At 44.5% G+C, this 15,587-nt stretch overlaps 3 non-coding genes across 3 annotated transcripts; 1 reads left to right on the top strand and 2 right to left on the bottom strand.

Annotated features, from left to right (window-relative positions):
• trnae-cuc (transfer RNA glutamic acid (anticodon CUC)) lies at positions 1–72 on the bottom strand. Its single transcript has one exon. It is a non-coding gene; the product is annotated as a tRNA-Glu (tRNA).
• Positions 73–3,526: 3,454 nt separating this feature from the next.
• trnae-cuc (transfer RNA glutamic acid (anticodon CUC)) lies at positions 3,527–3,598 on the bottom strand. Its single transcript has one exon. It is a non-coding gene; the product is annotated as a tRNA-Glu (tRNA).
• A 135-nt stretch (positions 3,599–3,733) lies between these two features.
• On the top strand, positions 3,734–3,805 carry trnaq-cug (transfer RNA glutamine (anticodon CUG)). The gene has a single exon. It is a non-coding gene; the product is annotated as a tRNA-Gln (tRNA).
• The last annotated feature ends 11,782 nt before the right edge of the window (positions 3,806–15,587 follow it).

Here is a 15,587-nt window from a genome sequence, read left to right as displayed (position 1 = left end):
TTCCCTGACCGGGAATCGAACCCGGGCCGCGGCGGTGAGAGCGCCGAATCCTGACCACTAGACCACCAGGGAAGGCTCCGGAAGTGACCCGCCACATGCAGCACTCTGGGCGCAACTTGGCTCACTCTGGACTTGGCCGTGCGACAGATGAGACGTGTGCGTAGAGCAGAAACCTTCGTCACGGGCAAGAGGAGGGCAGGGGGCTTGGTCCCATGGAGTAATGGTTAGCACTCTGGACTCTTAATCCAGCGATCCGAGTTCAAGTCTCGATGGGACCTGGGGCCCTTGGCAGGGGCAGCGGCGGTGAAGCGGTGGTCTCCCTGCGTGAGGGCCTGTGTCTGCGAATAAGGCCTGTTTATGTTCCCTCTTGGGAGGCTTGGAGACGAATTGGCGAAAACTCCGGGTCGGCCTGGTGCGTTCATCTTCCTGGTGGTGACCGCGTGGCTTAACGGAGAAGAAGGTGCCTGTGTTGACAGATTACAGATAGATTATTTCCCTTCTTGGAAATCATCGTTAAAGCGAAAAGGAACTTTGTAAACCAGCTAGCTTGGAAGCAACCACGTCAGGGCATTCTTTCAGTGAGACCTCGGTTTTTTACAAGCACGAGTGAAGCTTTAAAAGAAAATGACATAGAATGTTTGCGGCCGTTCATCCAATCAAAAGGTGCAAGCCCGAGTCCGATTGCGGTCTGTCTTCCCTGGGGGCGGGGGGGATTGTGTTTTGTGAGATCCGGGGGAGAGGTGAGGTGGCTTTCTTTGGTGTATGCCAGAGGTCCGGTGAGAGGTTGTCTTTTACAACTGTCCCTCAGTCAATACCAAAAACAGTCCCTGCCAATCTGGGAAAGCCATTCAGTCCACAAACAGAGTTTTGACAAACATCCTGCGGGCTTTTTCTCCACCGTTTGATCCTTTTATCGTTGACAGGAATTTCTACAGGGTACGTCCCGAACAGGTGCCTCAATGGCTGTTTGCTAGCTCGATAAATCTAACTTGCTCGGTCTGCATACTATCTTTAATCTAAAACATCATACAGTCTCTTCGGTCTGACTTCGGATCGGAAGATTGAGGGTTGGAGTGCCTTTGCGGTCGTTCCTGGGGTTACGACGTCGAAGCGGCATCTCGGTCGTTTTTGGGGAACTTCGGAAGGGCCAGCCGGCGTGCTAATGCTGCAGCCGTCGCCGGCGCGTTGTGTCTGATAACCTTACGGCAAACAGGCAATGCCTTGCGCCTGTGTCTGCGGCAAGAAAAGTGAGCGACTCTCCCCCGAAACCGGGGCACGAGCGCCTGAGACCTTGGAGAATGCGGGCATCGATCCCGCTGCCTCTCGCATGCTGTAGCGTAAGGTACACTTATACATTTCAATTAAAGAAGTGAATTTATAGTATCACCTTATCACGAATCCTGGAATCTTGTAGAACTCAATTTCTGTAATAATTGGACGAAGACACCAATTCCAAAGATATAAATTGTCAAATGTATTCAAAACAAAGACTAAATGTAGCACTACACTAATTATACAAAAGGGAAAAACTAATTACAATTCAACTCTAGATCAACAAATCGAAGACAAATCACTTCCGTGACCAAATCAAAGACCATGGGATCACATATGATAACACAAATCGTTAAACTAAAAAGGTTATAAACACATTGACTACAATACCGGTTAGTAAGACGAAGGTGAGTCTCTCGTTAGTATTATTAGTCAGACATTAAATAACTACGCAGGTTAGTATTTATGTCAGGTAACTTCTCGTTATATATATATATATCAGTCTCATTCACGTTTAGGTGCCGAGAAAGATCCTATCATTACTTGTTACCACAATTTCCCTTCACTGATTATTATTCAATGATTAAGGATAGGCAGGGCCACCAATAATCTAATGTCTATTAACTTGTGTCAATTTCAGACTAAACAGTTAAACAGGAATGAGAAGATATTTCTCGGCGTTGACAGATTTTATTTCTAAAATTATCAACAAAACAGTTTAATGCAACACACATTTATATTTAAGAAAACTAAATGATATTACACATTCTAGAGTTATGAATCACAGATTAACATTTCTAATTGATTTCTCAAATGTCATGAATCATGAACTCCAAACTGTTAAACTTATCTGAACTTCGTCGCAGAGAGGCCTCTCTGGCTTCGGGCTCAGATAACAGCACACGGCACGAGGTCCGTGTGGTTTGGAACAAAGGCAGTCCGGTTCGGCTTTGTCCAAGAACTTCCACTCAGTCGATACACCTGGAAGTTGGGGTTTCGCGAAAGTAGAGTCGTTTCCAAACAGATTTTCCACTGGTTTGAAGGCTCCAAGGTTGTGCACAAAATCTTCTTGGCAAGCAGGGTCTCTCAACGTACTTATTTGAAGACAAAGTCTTTGGGGAAAGCAGGGCCGTGTTTGTTCCAAGGGTCAAGTTTCTTAAGACTCAAATAGCTATTTAAATGACTGACACTTTCGTATACAGTCGACTTAGTCAATTGTCCAGCTGTAAAACTCCACTGATCAGGTGGGCACAGGCGGGCAGCGCAGTCTGTAAAGTTCTTTATTTAATAAAGTCCTTTAAAAGAATTCTTCGTACGGCTCAATCTCCTTCTCCCAGTTTAACTCTTCTGTTGCCGGCAAAGACTTAGTTGGTTTCTGGTTCCGGTTCTGGCAACAGAGCTACAGGTTGAGCTGTGGCAGCGAGTTACTGGTTCAGGTGAGAGAGAGCGAGAAAGACTGTCCGCTGTTCCTTATAGTCTGTCAGATCAAGAGGTGATTGGTTCTTGAGTTTTTGAGATTGGATTTCGGTTTCAGCCCCCAGTGTCCTATTGGAGGGGGGCTTGATTTATGACTGATGTCAATCCATGCCATCTTTTGGAAATGCCGGTTGGCCTGGGTTCGTAGCTCTATGTCGGGATTTCGGCTCTCGTCCACTTCAAAGAGTTTTTATCACCTACAGGCCCCTTTCTCCAGACATCTCATAGCAGAATTCCAAACTATTTGGCCTCTTCTTGGTGCCATCCTCCCCAAAACTGTCACTTTGATGCAAACCAGTTCCAAGCTGATGAGCTAAGGGAATCTGATAACTTTGGGGGGGAGAGGTTTTCTTTAGATCAGTGCTTCAGCTCAGAGCCCAAATGCTCTTATCCAAATACACCCAACATAACGCTACAATGCTAAGCGAGCACTCTACCACGTGAGCTGATCCTCAGGGCTCTCGGTGAGGCCGACCCCCACTTCTTCAGTCTTTAAGTGGCACGTCGCGAGTAAGTCCTTTCCTGCGCTTCAGGCAAGCTTGCAGCCAACTGCGGACGACTTTCCTTCCTCGGTGGCAGCCATCGTGCCGCAATAGAAAAGGATTGTCATGAGCAAAACTTTCAAAGTGACCGAAAAGATCACGGCCCGTCGTGTGATGTGATTTACATGAGCTCCAGAAACGTTCATGGACATATGTATATAAGTAAGGATTTAATCACAGATAGAGAGAGAGAAAATGCACCACACAGGTCCTATGGGAAGAGCAACAGATCCACCTTCCCTGGCCGGGAATCGAACCCGGGCCACGGCTGTGAGAGCGCCGAATCCTGAACACTAGACCACCAGGGACGGCTCCGGAAGTGACCCGCCACATGCAGCACTCTGGGCGTAACTTGGCTCACTCTGGACTTGGCCGTGCGACAGAGCGAGACGTGTGCGTAGAGCAGAAACCTTCATCACGGGCAAGAGGTGTGCAGCGGGCTTGGTTCCATGGAGTAATGGTTAGCACTCTGGACTCTGAATCCAGCGATCTGAGTTCAAGTCTCGGTGGGACCTGGGGCCCTTGGCAGGGGCAGCGGCGGTGAAGCGGTGGTCTCCCTGCGTGAGGGCCTGTGTCTGCGAATAAGGCCTATTTATGTTCCCTCTTGGGAGGCTTGGAGACGAATTGGCGAAAACTCCGGGTCGGCCTGGTGCGTTCACCTTCCTGGTGGTGACCGCGTGGCTTAACGGAGAAGAAGGTGCCTGTGTTGACAGATTACAGATAGATTATTTCCCTTCTTGGAAATCATCGTTAAAGCGAAAAGGAACTTTGTAAACCAGCTAGCTTGGAAGCAACCACGTCAGGGCATTCTTTCAGTGAGACCTGGGTTTTTTACAAGCACGAGTGAAGCTTTAAAAGAAAATGACATGGAATGTTTGCGGCCGTTCATCCAATCAAGCCCGAGTCCGATTGCGGTCTGTCTTCCCTGGGGGCGGGGGGGATTGTGTTTTGTGAGATCCGGGGGAGAGGTGAGGTGGCTTTCTTTGGTGTATGCCAGAGGTCCGGTGAGAGGTTGTCTTTTACAACTGTCCCTCAGTCAATACCAAAAACAGTCCCTGCCAATCTGGGAAAGCCATTCAGTCCACAAACAGAGTTTTGACAAACATCCTGCGGGCTTTTTCTCCACCGTTTGATCCTTTTATCGTTGACAGGAATTTCTACAGGGTACGTCCCGAACAGGTGCCTCAATGGCTGTTTGCTAGCTCGATAAATCTAACTTGCTCGGTCTGCATACTATCTTTAATCTAAAACATCATACAGTCTCTTCGGTCTGACTTCGGATCGGAAGATTGAGGGTTGGAGTGCCTTTGCGGTCGTTCCTGGGGTTACGACGTCGAAGCGGCATCTCGGTCGTTTTTGGGGAACTTCGGAAGGGCCAGCCGGCGTGCTAATGCTGCAGCCGTCGCCGGCGCGTTGTGTCTGATAACCTTACGGCAAACAGGCAATGCCTTGCGCCTGTGTCTGCGGCAAGAAAAGTGAGCGACTCTCCCCCGAAACCGGGGCACGAGCACCTGAGGCCTTGGAGAATGCGGGCATCGATCCCGCCGCCTCTCGCATGCTGTAGCGTAAGGTACACTTATACATTTCAATTAAAGAAGTGAATTTATAGTATCACCTTATCACGAATCCTGGAATCTTGTAGAACTCAATTTCTGTAATAATTGGACGCAGACACCAATTCCAAAGATATAAATTGTCAAATGTATTCAAAACAAAGACTAAATGTAGCACTACACTAATTATACAAAAGGGAAAAACTAATTACAATTAAACTCTAGATCAACAAATCGAAGACAAATCACTTCCGTGACCAAATCGAAGACAAATCACTTCCGTGACCAAATCAAAGACCGTGGGATCACATATGATAACACAAATCGTTAAACAAAAAAGGTTATAAACACATTGACTACAATACCGGTTAGTAAGACGAAGGTGAGTCTCTCGTTAGTATTATTAGTCAGACATTAAATAACTACGCAGGTTAGTATTTATGTCAGGTAACTTCTCGTTATATATATATCAGTCTCATTCACGTTTAGGTGCCGAGAAAGATCCTATCATTACTTGTTACCACAATTTCCCTTAACTGATTATTATTCAATGGTTAAGGATAGGCAGGGCCACCAATAATCTAATGTCTATTAACTTGTGTCAATTTCAGACTAAACAGTTAAACAGGAATGAGAAGATATTTCTCGGCGTTGACAGATTTTATTTCTAAAATTATCAACAAAACAGTTTAATGCAACACACATTTATATTTCAGAAAACTAAATGATATTACACATTCTAGAGTTATGAATCACAGATTAACATTTCTAATTGATTTCTCAAATGTCATGAATCATGAACTCCAAACTGTTAAACTTATCTGAACTTCGTCGCAGAGAGGCCTCTCTGGCTTCGGGCTCAGATAACAGCACACGGCATGAGGTCCGTGTGGTTTGGAACAAAGGCAGTCCGGTTCGGCTTTGTCCAAGAACTTCCACTCAGTCGATACACCTGGAAGTTGGGGTTTCGCGAAAGTAGAGTCGTTTCCAAACAGATTTTCCACTGGTTTGAAGGCTCCAAGGTTGTGCACAAAATCTTCTTGGCAAGCAGGGTCTCTCACCGTACTTATTTGAAGACAAAGTCTTTGAGGAAAGCAGGGCCGTGTTTGTTCCAAGGGTCAAGTTTCTTAAGACTCAAATAGCTATTTAAATGACTGACACTTTCGTATACAGTCGACTTAGTCAATTGTCCAGCTGTAAAACTCCACTGATCAGGTGGGCACAGGTGGGCAGCGCAGTCTGTAAAGTTCTTTATTTAATAAAGTCCTTTAAAAGAATTCTTCGTACGGCTCAATCTCCTTCTCCCAGTTTAACTCTTCTGTTGCCGGCAAAGACTTAGTTGGTTTCTGGTTCCGGTTCTGGCAACAGAGCTACAGGTTGAGCTGTGGCAGCGAGTTACTGGTTCAGGTGAGAGAGAGCGAGAAAGACTGTCCGCTGTTCCTTATAGTCTGTCAGATCAAGAGGTGATTGGTTCTTGAGTTTTTGAGATTGGATTTCGGTTTCAGCCCCCAGTGTCCTATTGGAGGGGGGCTTGATTTATGACTGATGTCAATCCATGCCATCTTTTGGAAATGCCGGTTGGCCTGGGTTCGTAGCTCTATGTCGGGATTTCGGCTCTCGTCCACTTCAAAGAGTTTTTATCACCTACAGGCCCCTTTCTCCAGACATCTCATAGCAGAATTCCAAACTATTTGGCCTCTTCTTGGTGCCATCCTCCCCAAAACTGTCACTTTGATGCAAACCACTTCCAAGCTGATGAGCTAAGGGAATCTGATAACTTTCGGGGGGAGAGGTTTTCTTTAGATCAGTGCTTCAGCTCAGAGCCCAAATACTCTTATCCAAATACACCCAACATAACGCTACAATGCTAAGCGAGCGCTCTACCACGTGAGCTAATCCTCAGGGCTCTCGGTGAGGCCGACCCCCACTTCTTCAGTCTTTAAGTGGCACGTCGCGAGTAAGTCCTTTCCTGCGCTTCAGGCAAGCTTGCAGCCAACTGCGGACGACTTTCCTTCATCGGTGGCAGCCATCGTGCCGCAATAGAAAAGGATTGTCATGAGCAAAACTTTCAAAGTGACCGAAAAGATCACTGCCCGTCGTGTGATGTGATTTACATGAGTTACCAGAAACGTTCATGGACATATGTATATAAGTAAGGATTTAATCACAGATAGAGAGAGAGAAAATGCACCATACAGGAGTAGATAGTAGGGTTTTTTGGGCGCGGCCTATTTTGTTATGACGTATGCCCTAAGCTTATTAATATTCCTACGTCATAATTGGTGGGCGTGATTTGTCCAACGGACAACATCAACGACTTCGATTTAAACGAGTTTTTAGGTAAGTCTTCAGATTATTTTCATTGACTCAGAGCGGGTTGTGGGCATGTATTGTAAATAAGGTTATAACATCTGTTTTAAGTTCTGTAAAATTATTTTTCAGCCAGTCAACAGGAGTTAATTCCCAACGCTGAGGAGATCATCTGGAACAACGACGGTACGATTTTTGTGTTTGCGCTCAAGGGTTCTTAAGTATGGGTGTGTGGTTGTGTTTTGAAGCGGCTCATTAGAGTTATGAAAACGTTTTAATATATATTAATGGCGGTCTCTTTAATTACACAGAAACTATCGAAAGGCCTGTGATTAATGTCTCCGAGGATCAACCAAGAGAAGTGGTTGTCCCTAGACAGGCTGTCTGCCGACCGGGTAAGAACTAAACCCCTGTTTGTTTGTATAACGTTTCTGTAAGATGTTTGAGGCCCGTCTTGTTAATTTAAAAAAATATCCTTTCTAACAGTATTAAGAAACGTGGTTCGAGACAACGAAAGGCCTTCCACAGCGAGGGCTTGTTTAGTTTTACCTTCGAGAACCGTAACCTTTCAAGAATCTGAAAGGCCGTCAGCCCCTGTATCTGATAGCGGTGAGTATATATCTGCCGCTTGTAAGAGGTTAAAGCTTTTTATAAAGCGGGGTGGTTAAAGGTTAAACATGTCTCTTACCTTCACAGAAGTGCAAAAAGCTAAACCAGCTGAAAAACATAAGAAACGATTATTCTTTGGAGGTAAGTAAGATCTTTCAAACTTTAATGTTTTTAAAAGGGTTTTGTTTGCCCGTTGAGGGCTAATATTTAAGCGAGGGGTGCCCATTTCCTGTAGGTCTTGGGGGTTCTGGGAAAGATCTTTAGAAGTCCGGACAGGTCTAGGCTTGTTTCTGGGGCATGTGTTTAGAAATGACCGATTGCCCGACCGTCTGGTTAGGAAGTAAAGCTGTCCGAAAGGTTTTAGTAAGTTGTTTGGCTTATCTCCCGCAATTATACTTCTGTTTTAAAGTGGCTGTAGGAAAAGGCTTGAAGGTGTTCATTGTATTTAATATTTAAACAGATCGTGAAAACGTTTGTGAAACAGGAAGTCCCGGGATCAGGAAGCGTTTACACTTGGAAGGTTCGTTTAAAAATGAAATGTGGTGTGTGTGTGTATAAAAAGTGTTTTATTAACAATATTACATTTAAGAAACAGTTTATTTACAGAGGCTTCTCTGTTTTACATTTATTATCAAGTCCTAATAAATATATTGTCTGTAAATAATAAGGCGTTGTAGTGAATGTCTAAGCCTATTTTCAAAGGTCTAAAAAAGCTAAAGGTTTTGAAGGTCCTGGATATGTTGTTTTAAGTTTGATTTCTGTCGCCGTTTAAAGATGTAAATGTAATGTATATTTTTATTCTTCCCAAGACTCTTGGGATAGTCATTCTGTGGATGAGCTATTGAGGACAATTACCCCGTCTAAGTGGGATCAAACATCTTCCCCGGAGAGATCACCGAGAGGATCCCCCACGGTGGTCTTGGAGACCCCCCAACATCTACTCAGGCCACAGCCTTCTGGGGGTAATTCAACAATCCAGATTCAGCCCGCCGCATTGTCGGGCGGAACAAATACAGGCAACCAACAACCTCAGGGGTCGCCGTCAGTCAGGGTTGACACACCACCCAACGACGGACTGGTTTCAACATCGTCCCCCCAGCCCCGTTTCTTGGCTACAGAAACGCTGAACAGTACACCGCGATTGGCCAGGGTGTCACCGCAAAGGCCTTCTTGGTCTCCGTCCGTGAGTATACGCTCGCTCCCTGCCTCCTTCGACCGAGATTTACCGGAGCGACCATCCTTTGCAGCTGAGCCAGGACACCATCCCCCGGAGCTACTTCCTGAAGGTCGGCATGAGTTGCTACATACCTTGTTACTAAATCAAAGACTTGTGTTAGTGGGGCAAAACCTTGTGATAGAGAGCCAAAACACCCTTATTAATACCCTTACTAACAAATTGTACCGTATTTAATGTTTTAATAGATACAAAACGCCTTACTATTGTGGGTTGTTGGAAAAATAAAAAATAAAAAAAATGTCCGGACTTGGTAAAAGAACTCACAAACTAAAGGATTATGAACAAGTTAGGGCCCCAAAAAGACCTTCCCGAGAGAACACCCTCGGCCCTGTTGTGAACTCCTCTGATGTCCCAATGAACCAGGAACTATTACAAATGATAAATGATTTAAATAACCCCCAATCACCACCGATAGAATGTGAATTACCAGACTTACCGTGAACCCCGACCTGTTACAGATGGTCAATGATCTAAATAACCACCTCCCAACGGTAGCGCTTATAGAGGTTCAACCCCTAGTTCACCCCGATTTGTTTGAAATGGTGGAGGCTTTGGAGACGCTACCCCGACCAAATTCTGCCCCTATTATAAATGATTTGAGACAATTAGAACACAGTACGGCGGCAGAAGCAGCCGTCACTATAGAGGAGGGTCTTGACATTAACCGGGTGGATATCTTTGAAGGACTTTTACAGGCTTTAAATGAGCCTCCTCAAAAAGGGGGTTTTGTAGATGTCAGCGGTGGGGGTGTTCGGAATGTGGAGGGTTCTGAGACTGATAAGGCTGTGGATGACATGCTCTGTGAGAATGTAGGGGTTGAAGGCTTTGTTCAAAATGATGATGTGTCCAAAAGTACCAGTGATCCCGTGATTATAGATAGACCGGCCTATAACAATTTTGAAATGATTCAGCGTTTTAATTTTGCAGAACTTTTAAATTGTGACAATTATGCAGAAATATTTGTCAACATACACGAGGCCTTGCAAAACATGCTTGAACAGGTTGCTGAAAGGGTCAGACCTCGAGATGTTGTACAGTTAGAACTCAGAGGGGATGATTTGTTTAGCAACCTATCTGTAATGCTGAGTGGAGATAATTTAGATGTTGATGAATTTCTGGCTAAAATCGAAGCGTTATTGCAAAGTAACGCATCCATCTTAGCTGATGAAAGTCTGTCTCTGGTAATGAATGTGGTTCCTAACCCTGAGGGTGGGGCGCTTAGAAGACTGTCGAAATGCTTGAAGAACGACATAATTAGGAACAAGCTCAGGCAATTAGTGGTGAGTTCCAATGGGGACAATAAGCTCTGTTTTGCTTACAGTTTAATAAAACTACTCACCCCCGACATGCCTGAACCCCAAGCTATGCAAGAGGCTTTAATGCTTCATCAGAGGGCCGGCTTAAACTCTCAACAGATGGTTGCCTTTTCAGACATTGCCATGTTTGAGGAGTTGTTGTCTTTAAAAATTGTTGTGTGGTACCGTTGTGAGGTAAAGGAAGTATTTGTGAAATTTCAGACACATCCTGAAACCCATACACAGACACTGTTTCTCTTCCTAAGTGATAGTCATTACTTTGGAATAAAGAGTTTGACGGCTTTTTTGGGTTGTTCGTATGTTTGTCATTGGTGTTATAAGGCCTTCAATGATAAGCTTAAGCACCGCTGTGACGGTTACTGTAACGTCTGTTTCAATCCGCAATGTCGTAAGGGTTTGGCCCCTACCATCCGATGTAAAGATTGCTTAAGGATTTGTCTCTCCGCGTTCTGTTTTTCCGAACATAAGGTGCAGAGGGCCGCTGCTGAGGGGGTTAAAAAACTGAGTTATTGTGATCAAACTAAATATTGCCCGCAGTGTTGCCTCCAGTACCGTTTTCATGAGGTTAAACCACACAAATGTCTGGAACCGAGATGTAGGATCTGTAATGCGGATTTAACCCCGGGGTCTGAACACCAGTGCTTTATTCAGCCGGTTAAAAAGGAGCCGCCGCACAACCGGTATGTCTTTTTTGATTTTGAATGCCGGCAAGAAAACGGGGTCCATGTTGCTAATTATATACACTGTATTGACATGTTGGATTGTGAGTGGTCAGCTAGCGGTGAGAGTTGTGTCAGGGATTTCTTTACGCGGTATCGCGGTCCAAAATACCTCAATTACACATTTATTGCCCACAATGCTAAGGGTTATGATTCTTACATATTGATGAAGTATCTGGTGGAAAATGGGGTGACCCCAAAAATAATAGCTCAGGGTAGCAAGATCATGTGTTTCACCAACGAGGCTTTCAACCAACGTTACATAGACTCGTTAAATTTCCTCCCCATGAAATTGAGCGCTTTGCCTAAAGCTCTGGGTTTTGAGGCTCAGAAGAAAGGTTGGTTCTGCCATTTTTTTAATACTAAGGACACTCAAAATTATCGAGGGTCCTACCCGCCCGCCTCTTATTATGGGGTTGATACTATGATGTCTCATGAGAGGGAGGAATTCTTTAAATGGTACAATACGGTTAAGGGGGGTGTTTTTGATTTCCGAGAAGAGATGGCCGCTTATTGTAAAAATGATGTGGTGATCCTTAAAGAAGCCTGTTTGCGTTTCCGCACCGAGGTTATCAACACGTCGGGTCTCGACCCTTTGCAAAGTGTGACCATAGCGTCTCTCTGCATGAAAATGTATCGATCCAATTTCTTGCAGAAAAACACTATAGCGGACACCACTTCTGACAACTATCGTGCTAGACAAAAGAACTTTTCGACTGTCTCCATACAGTGGCTGGAATATCTGAGTGCCCGGGATAACATCTTCATCAGACATGCTTTAAATCAAGGGGAAGTCAAAATGGGTCCTTACTACTTAGACGGTTTTAGCGACGTGTCCGGGCGGCGTACCGCTTATGAGTTTGCTGGTTGTATTTACCATGGCTGTCCTCAGTGCTTCGACCCAAACACCTTTAACCCCGTAACACAAAAACTCTGCGGTGATATGTACTATGATTTCCAGGAACGAATTGAAACTTTAAAAAACACCTATGGTTTGAATGTACTGGTGATTTGGGAACACGCGTGGACGACCCTGAAGCAACAGGATGTGGAGGTACAACGGTTTATGGAAACCTTGGACTTTCCTGAACGTCTAGAGCCCAGGGATGCGTTATTTGGGGGTCGTACCAACGCCCTCTGTTTACATTATGAGGTAAAGGAGGGTGAGAGAGTAGATTACTATGATTTCACCAGTCTGTACCCTTATGTCAACAAGACCAAAATGTACCCGGTGGGGCATCCAACCATTGTTTATCGTGACTTTCTCGAAATCGGACAGTACTTTGGTTTGATCAAAGTCACCATGTACCCTCCTCGTGAGCTGTTCCTACCCGTGTTGCCTTACAGGTGTTCGGGAAAATTGATGTTCCCTCTGTGTAGAACGTGTGTGGAAACTGAAAATCAAAATACCTCTTGTCTGCACAGTGATGACGAGAGAGCGCTGACGGGTGTCTGGTGTAGCATTGAGCTTGACAAGGCGGTGGAGAAAGGTTACAGAGTCGGTAAGGTGTATGAGGTTTGGCATTTTTCTGAAAAATCTGATACTCTTTTTGCTGAGTACATTATGACCCATCTGAAAGGGAAACAGGAGGCATCGGGCTATCCCTCATGGTGTGTTGACTCCGCTGCCAAAGAGCGGTACGTTCAGCAATATTTTGAAAAGGAAGGGATCCGTCTAGAGCCGGGGAACATAACTGTAAACCCCGCCAAGAGACAAATGTCCAAACTGATTTTAAACAGTCTGTGGGGTAAGTTTGGGGAAAGAAATAACCGTCTAAACACAACCTTGATTAAAACCCCTGAACAGTTTATAGAATTTATCTTTTCCAAACAACATGCAGTATCACACTTTCAATTCTTAAATGACCACGTGGCACAGGTCCAGTGGAGGGCCCCTAAAGATTTCCCCACCAAACAGGGAAACGTTAATGTTTTCATAGCGGTTTTTACCACGGCTTACGCCCGGCTTGAACTGTACAACTTAATGGATCAGCTGCAGGAACGCACGCTCTATCATGATACTGACTCTGTAATCTTTGTCACCAGGCCAGGGGATTGGGTCCCTCCCCTCGGGGACTACCTTGGGGAGTTAACGAGCGAGCTAGATCCTCAGGACCACATAGTGGAGTTTGTTTCAGGGGGTCCTAAGACTTACGCATACAGAACGGCTGCGGGTAAGACCTGTATGAAAGTTAAGGGTTTCACTCTGAACCATTGTAACAACAAGCTCATTAACATCAAGTCTCTGACGACCCTGGTACAAAGTTTTGTAACCGAGAAAGACGCGCCTCCTCGCGAGATTATTACAGCCGGAAATCAGATCTATCACAATAAAAAGGGGTACACATTGGAAAATAGATCACTAAACAAACGGTTAAGGGTGGTGTACAATAAAAGAGTGTTGAAGACTGATTATACCACTCTGCCTTATGGATATTAGCAGTGGTTTTGATAACAGACTTCAACACCCTTTCTCCTGTATTATAGCCGGTCCCTCCAATTCGGGTAAGAGCTATCTTATAAAGAACATCATAGAAGATGTGGACGCAACCGTGTCCCAAGCTCTTGACAACATAGTGTGGTGTTACTCTTGCTGGCAACCTCTCTACGATGATTTGGCATCAAAAAAAAATAATCTGAAATTTGTGCAAGGTCTCCCCGCCTCGTTGTGTGACGATGACCTGTTCCCGCCCGGACAAACTAATCTAGTGATCCTTGATGACCTGATGGAGCAGGCCGGTGACAACAGTGAAGTGGAAAAAGCTTTCACAAAGTACACTCATCATAGGAATTTAAGTATTATTTATTTAGTTCAAAATCTATTTTTTCAAGGTAAAAAAAGCCGCACTATTAATTTAAATGCCAATTATATAATTCTTTTTAAAAACCCCAGAGATAAACTACAGGTCACCGTCTTGGCTCGTCAAATGTACCCTAACCAGACCAAATTCTTTTTGGAGGCATTTGAGGATGCCACCAAAAAACCCTACGGGTACTTGATTGTGGACTTAAAAGCACAAACCCCAGAAGACTTTCGCCTCAGAACAGGTTTGTGCCCGCCCGATTGGCCGGCAGTGTATGTGCTAAAGAAAAGGAAATAAATAAGAATGTCTGTTCGGATTAAAAGAAATCTGCCGCTTTTGCAAATGTTATTTGAGGGGAGCCCGCGCCATAGGAAAGCTGTGCTGGCAGGGGCCCCCTCGGATTTGATCGAGACCCTGTGTGAAATAGCTTTTAACATCTTACGCGGTAATATACCCCTAACCCCTTCTCAACATTCTAAACTCAAAAAACAAAAAGCGGTTATCAAGATCATCGCTAATAAGAAGTATTCTATTAAAAGAAAAAGAAAGAAGATTAATCAAACCGGAGGTTTTATAGGACCGCTGTTGAGCATAGCCGTGCCTTTCCTAACCAGTCTTCTAGCTTCCAGGTTAATAATGGAATATGCTCAGAAAATGTTTTTGATCCCTCAGGAGCAGCTTGAGAAACTGAGAAAAAATGTTGTCGGGCCAGAGCCCATTAGACAAACGGCCGAAAACAACCTGGACTCTGAAATGAAAGCTATACTGGCCAGGGCCGATTTAAATCAGTATTCCAAAGCCCAGATGTATAGCAACACGTTACAGCGCTACCTCCGTCTGGTTAGACAGGGTGAAAAAGATCAAAACATTTTAACTTTAACCATGGCCTCTCAAGAAAATGGTTCTGGGACTGATGCGGGGGGTACGGTTGATAAAGATGTTGCGGTGCCCGAACCTGTTGAGAGTTCAGAGGGAGATGTTGTAACGGATGTTTTGAGAAACATGCCGGCCAGAAGCAAAAGACATGCAGAATATATTCTGCACAAAATGGTTCAGAAACCGCGGGTAACGACTAATAAGGTACCCGATAGTCGCCGACCTGTAGGCTGGAATGCTTTCCTACAGGCGATGGCCTGTCTGAACATGCCCCAATCAACAGTCCCTAACCAGGAAACGCGACAAAAAATCCGTCTGTGTAAAGAGGTGGTGACTGATCTGACGCCGATATCTCATTACTCTGACCGTGTTGAGCAACCCTCCTCAGGATCTATCCATCGTTGGGAAGCTTATTAATCTCATGTTTTTATTTGTCTCCCCTGTAAATAAGGAACCGACAAACAATTTTTTTATTTTTTATTTTTATTTTCAAATGTTGTACATTTATTTATAACATAACCCTGCTTTGTATAAGATTTGTGTTGAATAAAAACAAAACTAATGATTCAAAGGCTGTTTTCATTATTTTTTCACTTTAACACGCATGACATCTTTTAAAATCCTCACAAGAACACCCCATCTGTATACATGGCTGGCTAGGGTCGTAAGTAATTGTGTTATAAGGGGGGGTCCACAGTGTCCTGACAAACTCTGCCACTTTTGTATCATTTTGGCCTAAATCCTCACTGTACAAGGACATAATATCGGGGTATGACCTTCCTTTAGATCTATGATATAAGAAAAACACACAGTGTTGACCACAAGTGAAGGTCTGAAGACTTTGTACTTGACGACCGCTGTAAATGGTTTCTT

Source organism: Amia ocellicauda, chromosome 6, assembly GCF_036373705.1.
Source record: "Amia ocellicauda isolate fAmiCal2 chromosome 6, fAmiCal2.hap1, whole genome shotgun sequence".
Lineage (NCBI taxonomy): Eukaryota > Metazoa > Chordata > Actinopteri > Amiiformes > Amiidae > Amia > Amia ocellicauda.
The sequence above is the reverse complement of the archived record's forward strand: the minus strand, read 5'-3'. Positions and strand labels throughout refer to the sequence as shown.